This window comes from Triticum aestivum, chromosome 2D (genome assembly GCF_018294505.1).
Source record: "Triticum aestivum cultivar Chinese Spring chromosome 2D, IWGSC CS RefSeq v2.1, whole genome shotgun sequence".
NCBI lineage: Eukaryota > Viridiplantae > Streptophyta > Magnoliopsida > Poales > Poaceae > Triticum > Triticum aestivum.
This window is the reverse complement of record NC_057799.1, coordinates 429,419,419-429,433,103: the sequence shown is the minus strand read 5'-3', so window position 1 is coordinate 429,433,103 and position 13,685 is coordinate 429,419,419.

The window sequence follows — 13,685 nt, the reverse complement described above, 5'->3', positions numbered from 1 at the left end:
AAACCCTTGCATTTGGCCATGCGCTCTCGGGTTGACACCATCATGCTCGGCTTGCACTAGAACTTCATTAAAATCGCCAAAGACCATCCACGAAAGGTTAGAAACTCCCACAATGGAACAAAGAGTATCCCAAGTTTTATAGTGTTCCATAACCTGGGCTTCATCATAGATGCAAGTCAATCGCCATGGTGATGGCCCCAATTCAAGAATAGTGCAGTCTATGTGGTACTTAGAATAACCAACACTATCAAGCTTTATTTCATCATTCCAGAAATGTACAAGACCTCCACTCCTACCCGAACTCCCAAGTGCAAAAGCATTATTGAAACCAAAAGACTGAGCTAATATCTCGGCACGTACTCTTGGTAATAGTGTTTCAACTAAGCACAACACGTCTGAGGTAAATTTGGTGGTGAACTCGCGCACCTCTCAGACTGTCGCGGGGTTACCCAAACCGCGACAGTTCCAACAGAAGGAACTCATTGGGACCGGCGGTCCTCCGAGCTGGAGGCCGCCTCAAACATAGGATCTGACTGAATATCTCCACCCATCACTTCCACCTCGCTGCCATCCTGCCTCCTCCTCTTGATAAACTGAAACTTTCCCGGGGTATGTCGGTGTACAAAAGTAGGGGCTCTCCTTTTTACCCCTCTACTTGTGCACGGGTAGTCAGAGCCACGTGTCGCGGCCACACTTAGCAGGGCAGAGGAGGGAAGCCGAAGAGAAGCCGAAGCACGAGAAAACCAAGGCAACGCCAAGACCAGGAACACAGGAGAGCAAGAGGGCGAGGTAGGATCCCTCGGCAAGATCCTTGCCGAGGCAGCCTCCGCAGCCCCGGCAAGAGCCTTGCCGGGGCTTGCCAAGGCAGTCTTCGCAGCCCCGGCAAGAGCCTTGCCGGGGCAACCTGCCTGATGCCAGCAGAGGAAGCCAACCTTGAGCCCATGGGTCCCAACACCACCAACTACATTGCAACCAAGGCTCAGGAGGCGCCTCTGAGGTGGCATGCCGATCTTCGTCAAGATCATAAACATGTGAGATCCGATGAGGACCAGAAGACGGCGACCCTCGGCGGGATCCTAGCCGAGGAAATCCACAAGACCCCCGGCAAGCGCCTTGCCGGGGACGACTGCAACGCCGCGGCAAGACCCTTGTCGGGCCCCCGGCAAGACCCTTGCCGAAGGCATCAGCGGGGCCACTGCCAGGCCCGCGCATACCAAGGCTCCACCGCCGTCCCCAAGCAGCTGCTAGCTCAACCAGCTGGGCAGGCACCTGCGTGGTGACGGGCGGCCTCTACACCGACTCAACAAGCACCTGCGTGGTGGCATGCAACCCTTCGTGAAGGCTCCACCACCGCGCCAGCCCAGCAGCCAGCCAACGTGGCGCCGCCACGCCTCGTCAGCTCGGACGCGTGTCAAGGCCAGGAGAGGCGGCGATAGCTGGGACATGCTTCTTTGTCGTCCCTGATAAAGCAAGGGGGACACATCAGCAACGCATTAAATGCATTTGTCCGAAGGTCCCAGAGGATAGGCTTATCAACTGTAGACCTTTCCACCTCCTGTGTGCCACTGTGGCAACCCCTTTTGCCTATAAAAGGAGGCCCGAGGCGACCAGGAGAGGGATTCGGCTCTTTTGGGGATTCGGCTCTTTTGGGCAAGTTGCACCCCGTAGCTAGCTCAAGAACACAAGAACTCTCAATAGATCCACCAAAGCAGGACTAGGGTATTACGCATCTTCGCGGCCCGTACCTGGGTAAACGACCCGTGTGCTTCCTGTCAGACCTGCTCTTTGCACAACCTCGCGCCTGCCGACCGTAGAAGGGATCCCGGTGACCCCATAGGTGTCGTTCCCACCGACATCTTTGGCGCGCCAGGTAGGGAGCGCAATTGTGAAAATCTGGTCTAATCGAAGCAGTGGCTTCATCATGGCCGTCGTTCCAAGGAAGAAGACGACCAAGCATGATGGCACCATCTGCAGATGCGGTGGACGCCCGTGCAACGACAGAAAAGCTAAGTTGTGCGAAACTTTAAGCAATTTTTTTATATATATAAGGTTATTATCCTCGAAGGTCCTGCCCTATGTATGGAAAACCTGCACACAAGGGGGCCCTTCCGCGATTGGCAACGCCCTTGCTCTGTTTCGAGTCCGCTCAACAGCTCAAGCGGCCGCGTCGAGAGCGGCGAGGTAGCCTTCCGCAATTAGCAACGCTCTCGATTCTGACTCGAGTCAAGCTCGATAGTTCGAGCGGCCGTGTTGAGCGTGGTAAGGTGGCTCGCCTGGCAGCAAGCATACCCGGCAGGCTATTGGGGATCCGTCCTCAAGGCGCCGTGGCCTGGGTTACGCGCCGGCAAGCCTACCCGATTAACGTAGGGTGAACATACAAAGGGGGGATTGAACAGGAAAGTAACGTGCATCATATCAAAAGTACTGCAGAGTTACATTACATCAAGTGTTGCTACGGTTCTAACTAAATATAAAAATTGTCTTGGTCGTGAACCTGCAGCGGCAGTCAGAAACGGGGTGCCTAGTCTCGGCGTAGGCCCTCCACCCTCTGGATTCCTTCGATGCGGCTAATGATGGGCTTGATACGCTCCTTGAGCACCGTGAGCTCCGCATCCTCCGACAACCTCTCCAGCGCGGCTTCGAAGTCGAGGTTGGGGTTCCAGTGCACCACCTTGGTGAGGACCTTGGTCATGGCACCCCGGCAAAGCCTCCGGGCCTCATCGGCCAGGGAGGCCGCCCGATTGGAGTGGAACTGCTCCAGGGCCCCGAGGACGCCCTCGAAGAAGATGGTTAGCTTGGCGGTGGGGCTCATGTTGCGCTCCGGGGTATACCTCACGTTTGGCATCCCCATGGTAGCCAGCTGCATGGTGATCCTGCCGGCGAGGCCTTCGAGGCGGCCGATCCAGCGATTCTCGCCCTCCACAAAATCCTAGTGGTTGGCGGCTTCGTTCTTTCGCCGCTGCTTCTCGGCCTCCAGATCTTTGGCCAGGGTCTCCTCCCGGGCCTTGGCCTCCGAGAGCGTCTCCTCAAGGCCCTCCAGCTTCAGGTCTTTGATGGAGTCGTTGCCCTTGGAGAGCTACTCAGCCTTGCCAAGGACTACGCCCTGCGCCTCCACCAGGGCACCGTTGAGCGTGTTCTTCTCCTCGGCCAGCTTCACGGTCTGGTCCTTTAGCCCGTCCCACTCCACCTCCAACTCCTTCACCCTGCCGGCGTGAACTAGAGCCTAGGCATTGAGTGCCTCCCTGTGCCTCTGCTCCAGCTCCTGGGTCCACTACACGACGAGCTTCTCCACCTCCTCATCCTTGCCGCGGAGCGTTGCGGCAAGCTTCTCCTCACGCGTGGCAAGGTCCTCTTCCTGGGAGTTCAGCGCGGCCTGGCGCTGGGTCCGAGCGCCTCGGCTGCGGTGGCTAGGTTCTCCGCCGTCTCCTGGGCCTTCTCGATGTCGGCCCGTGTAGGATCGAAAGTATGTCTAGAGGGGGGTGATTAGACTACTTGACCAAATAAAAATCTAGCCTTTTCCCAATTTTAGTTCTTGGCAGATTTTAACAACTTAGCACAAGTCAAGCAATCAACCTACACATGCAATTCTAAGAGTATAGCAGCGGAATGTAAAACAATTGCATATGAAGGTAAAGGGAGGAGTTTGAGTGAGCAAACGCAATGTTGACACGGAGATTTTTTATCCATGGTTCCGATAGGTGGTGCCATCGTACATCCACGTTGATGGAGACTTCAACCCACGAAGGGTAATGGTTGCGCGAGTCCACGGAGGGCTCCACCCACGAAGGGTCCACGAAGAAGCAACCTTGTCTATCCCACCATGGCCGTCGCCCACGAAGGACTTGACTCACTAGGGTAGATCTTCACGAAGTAGGTGATCTCCTTGCCCTTACAAACTCCTTGGTTCAACTCCACAATCTTGTCGGAGGCTCCCAAGTGACACCTAGCCAATGTAGGATACACCACTCTCCAAGAAGTAACAAATGGTGTGTTGATGATGAACTCCTTGCTCTTGTGCTTCAAATGATAGTCTCCCCAACACTCAACTCTCTCTCATAGGATTGGATTTGGTAGAAAGAAGATTTGAGTGGAAAGCAACTTGGGGAAGGCTAGAGATCAAGATTTATGTGGTTGGAATGGAATATCTTGACCTCAACACAAGTGTAGGTGGTTCTCTCTCAGAAAATATGTATTGGAAGTGTAGGAATGTTCTGATGGCTCTCTTCACGAATGAAGAGTGCGTGGAGGGGTATATATAGCCTCCACACAAAATCTAACCGTTACACACAAATCACCAAACTCGGTGGGACCGATTCAGAGAACTCGGTCAGACCGATTTAGTTCATAATGTGACCGTTAGGTGTTTCGGTGGGACCGAGATGTCAACTCGGTGGGACCGATATCATTAGGGTTAGGGCATAACATAATCTCGGTGTGACCGATTACACAAACTCGGTGGGACCGATTTTGGTAATAGTCAAACAGAGAGTTGGTCAGGCAAAGTCGGTGGGACCGATTCGCTCATCTCGGTTGGACCGAAATGTTACGAAAGGGAAACAGAGTGTTTGCATTGCAATCTCGGTGGGACTGATCGCTTATCTCTGTTTGACCAAAACGTTACGAAAGGAAACAGAGAGATTACAATCCCATCTCGGTGAGACCGAGATCCCTATCGGTGAGACCGAAAAGACTAGGGTTTCTGGCAGTGGCTATGTCAACTGAACTCGGTGGCTCCGGATATGAAGTTTCGGTGGGGCCGAGTTGGACTTGTGGTTTTGGACATATGTGGATATGAGAAAGTAGTGGAGGGTTTTGGAGCATATCACTAAGCATTTTGAGCAAGCACCTCATTAAGCAACACCTCATCCCTTCTTAATAGTATTGGCTTTTCCTATAGACTCAATGTGATCTTGGATCACTAAAATAGAAAATTTAGAGTCTTGTGCTTTGAGCTTAAGCCAATCTTTTGTCCTTAGCATTTTGAAGGATCCACTTTCTAATCCATGCCATGCCAATCATTGAGCTTTCCTGAAATATTTATCTTGAAGTAGCATTAGCTCAATGAGCTATATGTTGTGAGGAATTGCCAAAACCACCCAGGGATAGTTGCACTTTCAATCTCCCCCTTTTTGGTAATTGATGAGGACATATAGATCAAAGCTTCAACAAATGATAAATAGTATTGAAAAACATCGTCGCTTTGAGAAGTATGTGATAAGCAAGAGCTCCCCCTAAATTTGTGCATTATTTAAAATTTGCTTTTGAATGCAAATGCACAATCGATTAGGATCATGGGTTACTCTTCCATGTCACATACATCTTGGTGGAGCGCTCAAAATGATAGAAGTTAAAGCATGCACTCATCACCAAAACAAGTGAATGATCATCTAGGATATAAGAGATAATATCATCCAATCAAGCATTAAGGGTAGCATATGATCAAACACAAGATCAAACAAGTATCTCACGAGTAGCTCACACAAGCACGCAATAAAGTTTCAAATCAAACCAAATAAGTGCAAAGAGATATAAAAACCAACACTCTCTCTCAGCCTATGATCTATACATTTTTCTCCCCCTTTGGCAACAAGTTACCAAAATTTTTGAAAATGCATAGTGCTAAACGACTCTTAGGCTTGATCTTCGGCAGGTGGTGTTGAGAGAACTCCAAGGACGAAGGCTTTTGATGAAGTAGCGGGAGCTGGTCGAGTAGCTGCTGGAGGTGGAAATGGAGTTGTAGCTGCTGGTGCTGATGTTGTGGCTCTAGTGTCTGTCACTGGCACTGCAGGAGATCTCTGTCCTCTGGGCACTCTGGCAAAAGCATCTGTGATAGACTTGCCCTTCTTCTCCTCTGCTTCCTCCTGAAGTTGCTCAACTGCAGTTTGGATTTCTATTACCTTGACATCAAGGTCATAGAATTTCTGCTCAATGATCCTCTCCAGACTCTCCTGGTTCTTGGTGAGGGTGGCCAAGCCCTTCTCAATCCTCAGGGTGGATTGGATCAGATATCCAAGTTGATCTTGCTTGCTCTTCTAGAATACCTGGGATGCCTCCTCTGCTGTTGGCATCTTTGTAGCCTTCTCTGCCTTAGCCTTCTCTCTCTTTTCATGTGCTTGAACTGAAGATGGTTCATTCTCATTCATCACAATAGTGTTGTCTTCAAATTTAGGATAGATGGGCAGGTGCTCCTTATCCAAGATGTACTTTCCTTTGCCCATCTTTGAGTTGATGAGCTCCTGAATGTGTGGGGCATACCCACAACTTCTCTTCTGATCAGCTGCAGTCTTCTTGAATGTCTCAACAATCAAGCTCATAACTTTGAACTTTTGTGGGACATCAAATATGTGCAGCAAGTTGATAGCATGTCCTCTGATCATCTTGTGATCACCTGACTTGGGTAGCAGTGTGTGCCTTAAGATCCAGTTGATTGTTGGCAAACCAGACAACAGGTAATGGACAGATCCAAACTTATGTGTATCCAAAGCAGCATCTGGGATCTCTTTGTACATGTTGGCCATACTATTGTGGCCTTTCTTCTTCTCTGCATAAATGTCCAAGTCATCCTCATGTTCCTCAGGAGCATTTATGAGCTTGGCCCACTCATCAACTGTAGATTGGTACCTAGTACCCTCAGACATCCATACAATCCTTCCATCTGGATAGAAGTGGGCAGTGGAGTAAAACTGCATGATGAGCTCATCATTCCACTTGGTGAGCTTCTGGGCAACAAAAGTATCCACTCCACATGCCTTAAAGCTATCAAACACTCCAGGGAAGTGATCTTCATTTTCCTTGATGAATTCCTAGTCAACCCATCTCATGTCACACACAATGGGCTTCTTGTCAAGCATAATAGTCTCATAGAAGTCCTACTGTTCCTTAGTGTGGAATCTGTAGTCCACAGCAGTCCTTCTCCTGATAGCATAGGGATCAGACTCTCTCCATAGTCTCAATCATGCATCCTTCCTGATCTTCATATTATCTGCAACTGGGTGTGCATCAGTGTGGCCAGGGATCTTGGGCTTTAGCTTCCTCAACACAACAGAATCATCATCTTCTTCTTCAGCAGCTTGAGGCACTGGGGCCTTGTTCTTCTCTTCAGCAGGTATGTTCCTAGTGCTTCTCTTGGGTTTTGGCTTTGGAGCTGGAGCAGCAGCCTTGGGAGCAGCTTTGGGCTTTGATGGAGTAGTAGCCTTGGGAGCAGCTTTGGGCTTTGATGGAGCAGCCCCTGATTTAATTGCATCTCCCATAAGCTTTTGTGCTTTGGGTGCTGTTGCAGCATCCTATTCCTCTTCTTCTTCTTCTGAATCTCTCATCATTGATGGCTTCCCAATAACTCTAGCAATGGTCTTTTTGACCCTTTCTTTTCTCTTCTTGCCATCTCCAGTTTCCTTGGGTTCAAGAGTTAACTCCATTGTTTCTTGAGTGGAGGCTCTGGCTTTTGACATTGGAACTCTTCTTGCTGGAGCCTTTGTTTTCAGTCCAGGCTTTGTTGCAGCAGATGTGCCATACTCCTTTTTCAGCACCTTTGTCTTTGAAGTGGCTTCATCCTCAACGGCCACATAATCTTCATCTTCAGAGTCAGAATTCCTTTTCTTCCTTGTCCTGGTGGCAGCCTTTGGCAGATTGCTGGGAGTGCTCCTGCTGCCTTCATCATAGCTGCCTGAGGGACTAGTGCCCTCACTCAACTGAACCTGCTCTTCTGACTTGTTCTGGCTGTCACTTTGGTTAGACATCTCTGCAAATACTCTGACAGCAGACCCTGTGAATAGGTTATAGATGAGGTAGAGTGGATGAGCATCACAAATTGCAGGAGTTTTGCAAAAAGGATGACTTAAAAACTTAGTTTTAGTTCTTCACAGAAAGCATTCCGGATCTACCGATTTGTAAACTCGATGATACCGAAGCAGCTTTTGGAACCTAAACTAGTGAACTCGGTCAGACCGAGTCACAGTTCGGTGGTACCGAGACTGCTAGGGTTTCACAAAGAATCAAACTCGGTCACACCGATTTGCAGTTTTCGGTCAGACCAAAAACGTGTGTGCTTTGGCCTAAGCCAAAATCGGTGAGACCGATTTCTACAACTCGGTCGGTCCGAGATGAATTCGGCGGAGACCTAACCCTAAATTTTCAAATCAAAACTAATCTACGGGATGTTTTTGCTAGACAGGATGATTTCAATCGTGGCAAGAATCATGGCAAAGCAATGTGCTAAGAATCGGAGTTAAGGATTAGCACAAAGATCAAGTTCGTACCCTAGTTCGGCGACGAACTTGCTACGGCGGCAACGGCAGTGAAGATTTCCGTTGACGGCGGTGGAGACCAGCGGCGGGAGGTCGCTGGCAGTGAGAGGACGATCCGGAGACCCGAAGAGGCAGAGCAGGTTATGCGCGGGTGAGAGGGTTCGGAAAAATTTCCAAAATTTGGCCCGTCGGTATATATAACCTGACCCTGTCGGTGTAACCGAGTGGAACGACTCGGTGGCACCAAGATGCAAAACTGCAAGCAGTTACTGCAACTTGGTGTGACCGAAAAGTTCTAATCGGTTGCACCAAGATTGAAAACCCTAGATCAACTCAGTGACTCAGTAGGACCGAAAAGGATGAATCGGTCAGACCGAGATGCACAAAGAGGTTTTGGAGGTTTAAGTCTATGACGAATCGGGAACTCCGAGTGCTCCTCACACAGAGTGGTTCGAATCTGACTTCATCAAACTTTGTGATGTAGCAGAGACGAGGAAAGCATAGATAGCTAGAGGGATCTCTTAGGCATTCTTGTCCATCCATTTGGCAAAAGAGAAAGATCCAAACAATCAAAACAACAAATGGATGTCCTCGAATGAGTAAAATATGCAACCAACATGCTCACACAATAAGATGGCAAATGAAATATGTGACAAAGCATGCACAAACACTCTAGCATCTATCAAGCAATTTGGCGATGACTAGGTCATCTATATATGAGTATATTGACATAGGAGTCAAATGAGAACATTTGATCATAGGTCATACTCATCGTTTAAGCACAAGTGGGGTTACCACTTTTACATAAAGCATTGTTGTGTTCACACCATTAGAGTTGCTTTGACTCAATTGATTAGAGTAAAGCTCCCCCTAGATGTGATATCCCCCCTAAGAGGGATGAACTAACCTTGGGTTTTGTCGATGATGACTTCATGTAGGTGTTGAAGATGTAGATGCTCAATGTTGATGTAGATCATTTGGAGCAATCCTTTGGAGTGAGTTGCACTTTCAATACCTACACGGGTTAGTCCCACAAGGAACAAACAAGGATATCCATAGACATAGAGTGATGCATACACAAGATGATGTCCATGAAAGCATTAGGTTACCTTGTCCCTTGTCTTACCAACAAGAGGGTTTGTGACTCCTTGAACTAGTGCAAGATATGGACGTTGTTTGCACTTGTTCTCGCCAAAATGATAAGAGTGAAGTGTGTTGGCGGAGTCACCCTCAAGAGCTCTCTAGTTCTTCTTCTTCTGGATCCACACCATCTTGATGGGAATCCTTGGAGTTGTAGTTGTACTTGATGAAGTAGAACTTGATGTAGTCTTGGGAACCCACTTGACCAAGGCCTTAGGTGCTTCTTCAAATGCATCAATTTCCTCTTGAAGCTTGTCCTTGCCTTTTTGCTTGTGGTCTTGTGGTGGAAGATCATCTTGAGCTTGTGTCCCTTTGAAAGAAGTAGGATCATACTTCTCTTGTTGTGGAACAAACTTCATCTTGGGGTATTGATCTTCTTCCCACTCAACTCCATTGGCATTGAACTTTCGTTCAAAACCAACACCTTGATTCTTCCGGTGTCTTCCTTGCTTGCGTACAATTTCCTCAAATTGCTTACTTCCGGCAAGGCTCTTGTAAACACCTTTCTCTATAATTCCCTTCAATAAGCTATTTTCTTGCTCAAGTATAACTTGGCTAAGAGAATCATTAGTGGAATCAAGAGAACTACTAGAAGCAACAACATTGGATTTAGCATGATTGTTGCTACTACTAGATGAAGCATCTTTCTTGTACTTGTTGCTAGATTTAACTTGTGGCATGTAAGTAGACAAGAGTAAACGCTTGGCAATGTAAGAAGAACTTTTCTTGCGAAGATCATCATTGATTGCCTTTAAAAACTCATGCTCTTGCTCAAGGTTGAGCTTTTCAAAGCGTAGCTTATCATCAGTCTTTAAAAGTTCTCGATGATTTTCCAAGGTAGTTTCATGAGCCAACTTAAGAGTGTTTAGTTCTTTAGTTAGACACTCAATCTCCTTCTTATCATCATCATTCGTTTTATCTTGATTAGCATGATTAATTGACGTTTCATCATAGTTTTCATCACTAGAGTTGTCAACAAGTAAATCATCATCACCTAGCAAATCATCATCATCACTATTGAAATCAACATACTCGGGATGTGTTACCTTTGGACCTTTGGCCATGAAGCATCTTCCAATTCCTTCATTTGGTGAGTCAAATATGTCGTAGGAGTTGGTTGACACAAGTGCTAGACCGGCAACACCTTCATCTTGAGTATATTCGGAGTCAGAGTGATAACTTCTTTCGGAGTGATTGTCTGAGTCGGAGCCGGATACCCATTCACCAACATGAGCTTGATGTCTTCTTTTTGTGTAGCTCCTTGATGACTTTTCCTTCCTTTCCGAGTCCTTGCTTCTCCGAGAGGGTCTTCGTTCATAACGATCATCTCTACTCCTCCTTTCTCTTGGTGGTGATTCTTCTCTTCTACTTCTTCTTTTGGGAGAATCTTCTCTTCTTTTGTAGGGAGTCGTACAGTCATTGGAGTAGTGTCCGGGTCTTCCACAACTGTAGCAATTATGCTCACGACTAGAAGATCTTTTGTCATTGTAGGACCTTGACTTGAAACTTCTTTCTTTGCTTCTAGTCTTGTAGAACTTGTTGAACTTCTTGACCATTAGGCTCAATTCTTATTTGAAGATTTTTTCTCACTTGATGATGTGGGAGCATCACACGAGGCTTTGTAAGCACCACTAGACTTGTTGTGAAGCTCTTCCTTATCCTCGAGTGACATCTCATGAGCAACAATTCTTCCAATGACTTCCGTTGGCTTGAGATCTTGATGATGAATTTGTCGGTCATCTCTTCACTTCCCAAGCCGGCAATCTCATTTGTGATGAGAGCAAGCCTAGAGTACATTTCGGCGACACCTTCACCATCCTTCATTTTGAACTTGTCAAGTTGACTTTGAAGCACATCCAATTTGGATTCCTTGACGGAGTCGGTACCTTCGTGCATATCAATCAAAGTATCCCAAATTTCCTTTGCATTCTCAAGACGGCTGATTTTGTTGAATTCTTCGGGGCACAATCCATTAAAGAGAATATCACAAGCTTGAGCATTGTATTGTAGCATTCAACACTTCCGCGGTAGCTTCACGGTTTGGTTCTCTCCCATCAAAGAATTCACCTTGCAAGCCAATACACACAATAGCCCACACGGCGGGGTTATGTCCAAGAATATGCATTTTTATCTTATGGTTCAACCTAGCAAAATTTGTACCATCAAAGTAAGGACCTCTACGGTGGTAATTTCCCTCGCTAGACGCCATACTCTCCTAGGTTGTGAAACCAAGGCTATGACCACCAAAAGCTATGGAAATCAAAGCAAATGGAGACCAAAGCTCTGATACCACTTGTAGGATCGAAAGTATGTCTAGAGAGGGGTGATTAGACTACTTGACCAAATAAAAATCTAGCCTTTTCCCAATTTTAGTTATTGGCAGATTTTAGCAACTTAGCACAAGTCAACCAATCAACCTACACATGCAATTCCAAGAGTATAGCAGCGGAATGTAAAACAATTGCATATGAAGGTAAAGGGAGGAGTTTGAGTGAGCAAACGCAATGTTGACATGGAGATTTTTTATCCGTGGTTCCGATAGGTGGTGCTATCGTATATCCACGTTGATGGAGACTTCAACCCACGAACGGTAACGGTTGCACGAGTCCACGGAGGGCTCCACCCACGAAGGGTCCACGAAGAAGCAACCTTGTCTATCCCACCATGGTCGTCGCCCACGAAGGACTTGACTCACTAGGGTAGATCTTCATGAAGTAAGCAATCTCCTTGCCCTTACAAACTCCTTGGTTCAACTCCACAATCTTGTCGGAGGCTCCCAAGTGACACCTAGCCAATCTAGGAGACACCACTCTCCAAGAAGTAACAAATGGTGTGTTGATGATGAACTCCTTGCTCTTGTGCTTCAAATGATAGTCTCCCCAACACTCAACTCTCTCTCATAGGATTGGATTTGGTAGAAAGAAGATTTGAGTGGAAAGCAACTTGGGGAAGGCTAGAGATCAAGATTTATGTGGTTGGAATGGAATATCTTGACCTCAACACAAGTGTAGGTGCTTCTCTCTTAGAAAATATGTATTGGAAGTGTAGGCATGTTTTGATGGCTCTCTTCACGAATGAAGAGTGCGTGGAGGGGTATATATAGCCTCCACACAAAATCTAACCGTTACACACAAATCACCAAACTCGGTGGGACCGATTCAGAGAACTCGGTCAGACCGATTTGGTTCATAATGTGACCGTTAGGTGTTTCGGTGGGACCAACATGTCAACTCAGTAGGACCGATATAATTAGGGTTAGGGCATAACGTAATCTCGGTGTGACCGATTACACAAACTCGGTGGGACTGATTTTGGTAATAGTCAAACAGAGAGTTGGTCAGGCAAACTCGGTGGGACCGATTCGCTCATCTCGGTTGGACCGAAATGTTACGAAAGGGAAACAAAGTGTTTGCATTGCAATCTCGGTGGGACCGATTGCTCATCTCGGTTTGACCGAAACGTTACGAAGGGAAACAGAGAGATTACAATCCCATCTCGGTGAGACCGAGATCCCTATCGATGAGACCGAAAAGACTAGGGTTTCTGGCAGTGGCTATGTCAACTGAACTCGGTGGCTCCGGATATGGAGTTTCGGTGGGGCCGAGTTGGACTTGTGGTTTGGGACATATGTGGATATGATAAAGTAGTGGAGGGTTTTGGAGCATATCACTAAGCATTTTGAGGAAGCACCTCATTAAGCAACACCTCGTCCCTTCTTAATAGTATTGGCTTTTCCTATAGACTCAATGTGATCTTGGATCACTAAAATAGAAAATTTAGAGTCTTGTTCTTTGAGCTTAAGCCAATCTTTTGTCCTTAGCATTTTGAAGGGTCCACTTTCTAATCCATGCCATGCCAATCATTGAGCTTTCCTGAAATATTTATCTTGAAGTAGCATTACAATGAGCTATATGTTGTTAGGAATTACCAAAACCACCCAGGGATAGTTGCACTTTCAGCCCGGTTCATGGTGACCTCCACATCACGCTTGGCCAGCTCGCCCTGGGCGGCCTTTAGCTCCTCGCAAGTTTGGCGGAACCAAGTTTGCGCCTCGGTGATGCGTCCCTTGAGGTCCGCCTCCGCCTTGTCCACCGTTGCCATCTTGGACTTGGCCTTGTCCAGGCGGGCGCGGTGGAGCACCTGGAGCTTCCGAAAGCTGGTGCCCATGGCCTGGAGAAGCCGCTCCTCCTGAGAACCGTCGCCACCGGCGCTCGGCTCATCGACAACCTCGAGCCCGGCGGCGGCAAGCACCTCCTCATCGAACACCTCTCCCTCGAGGGGCACCCTGGAGCTCCATTCCCC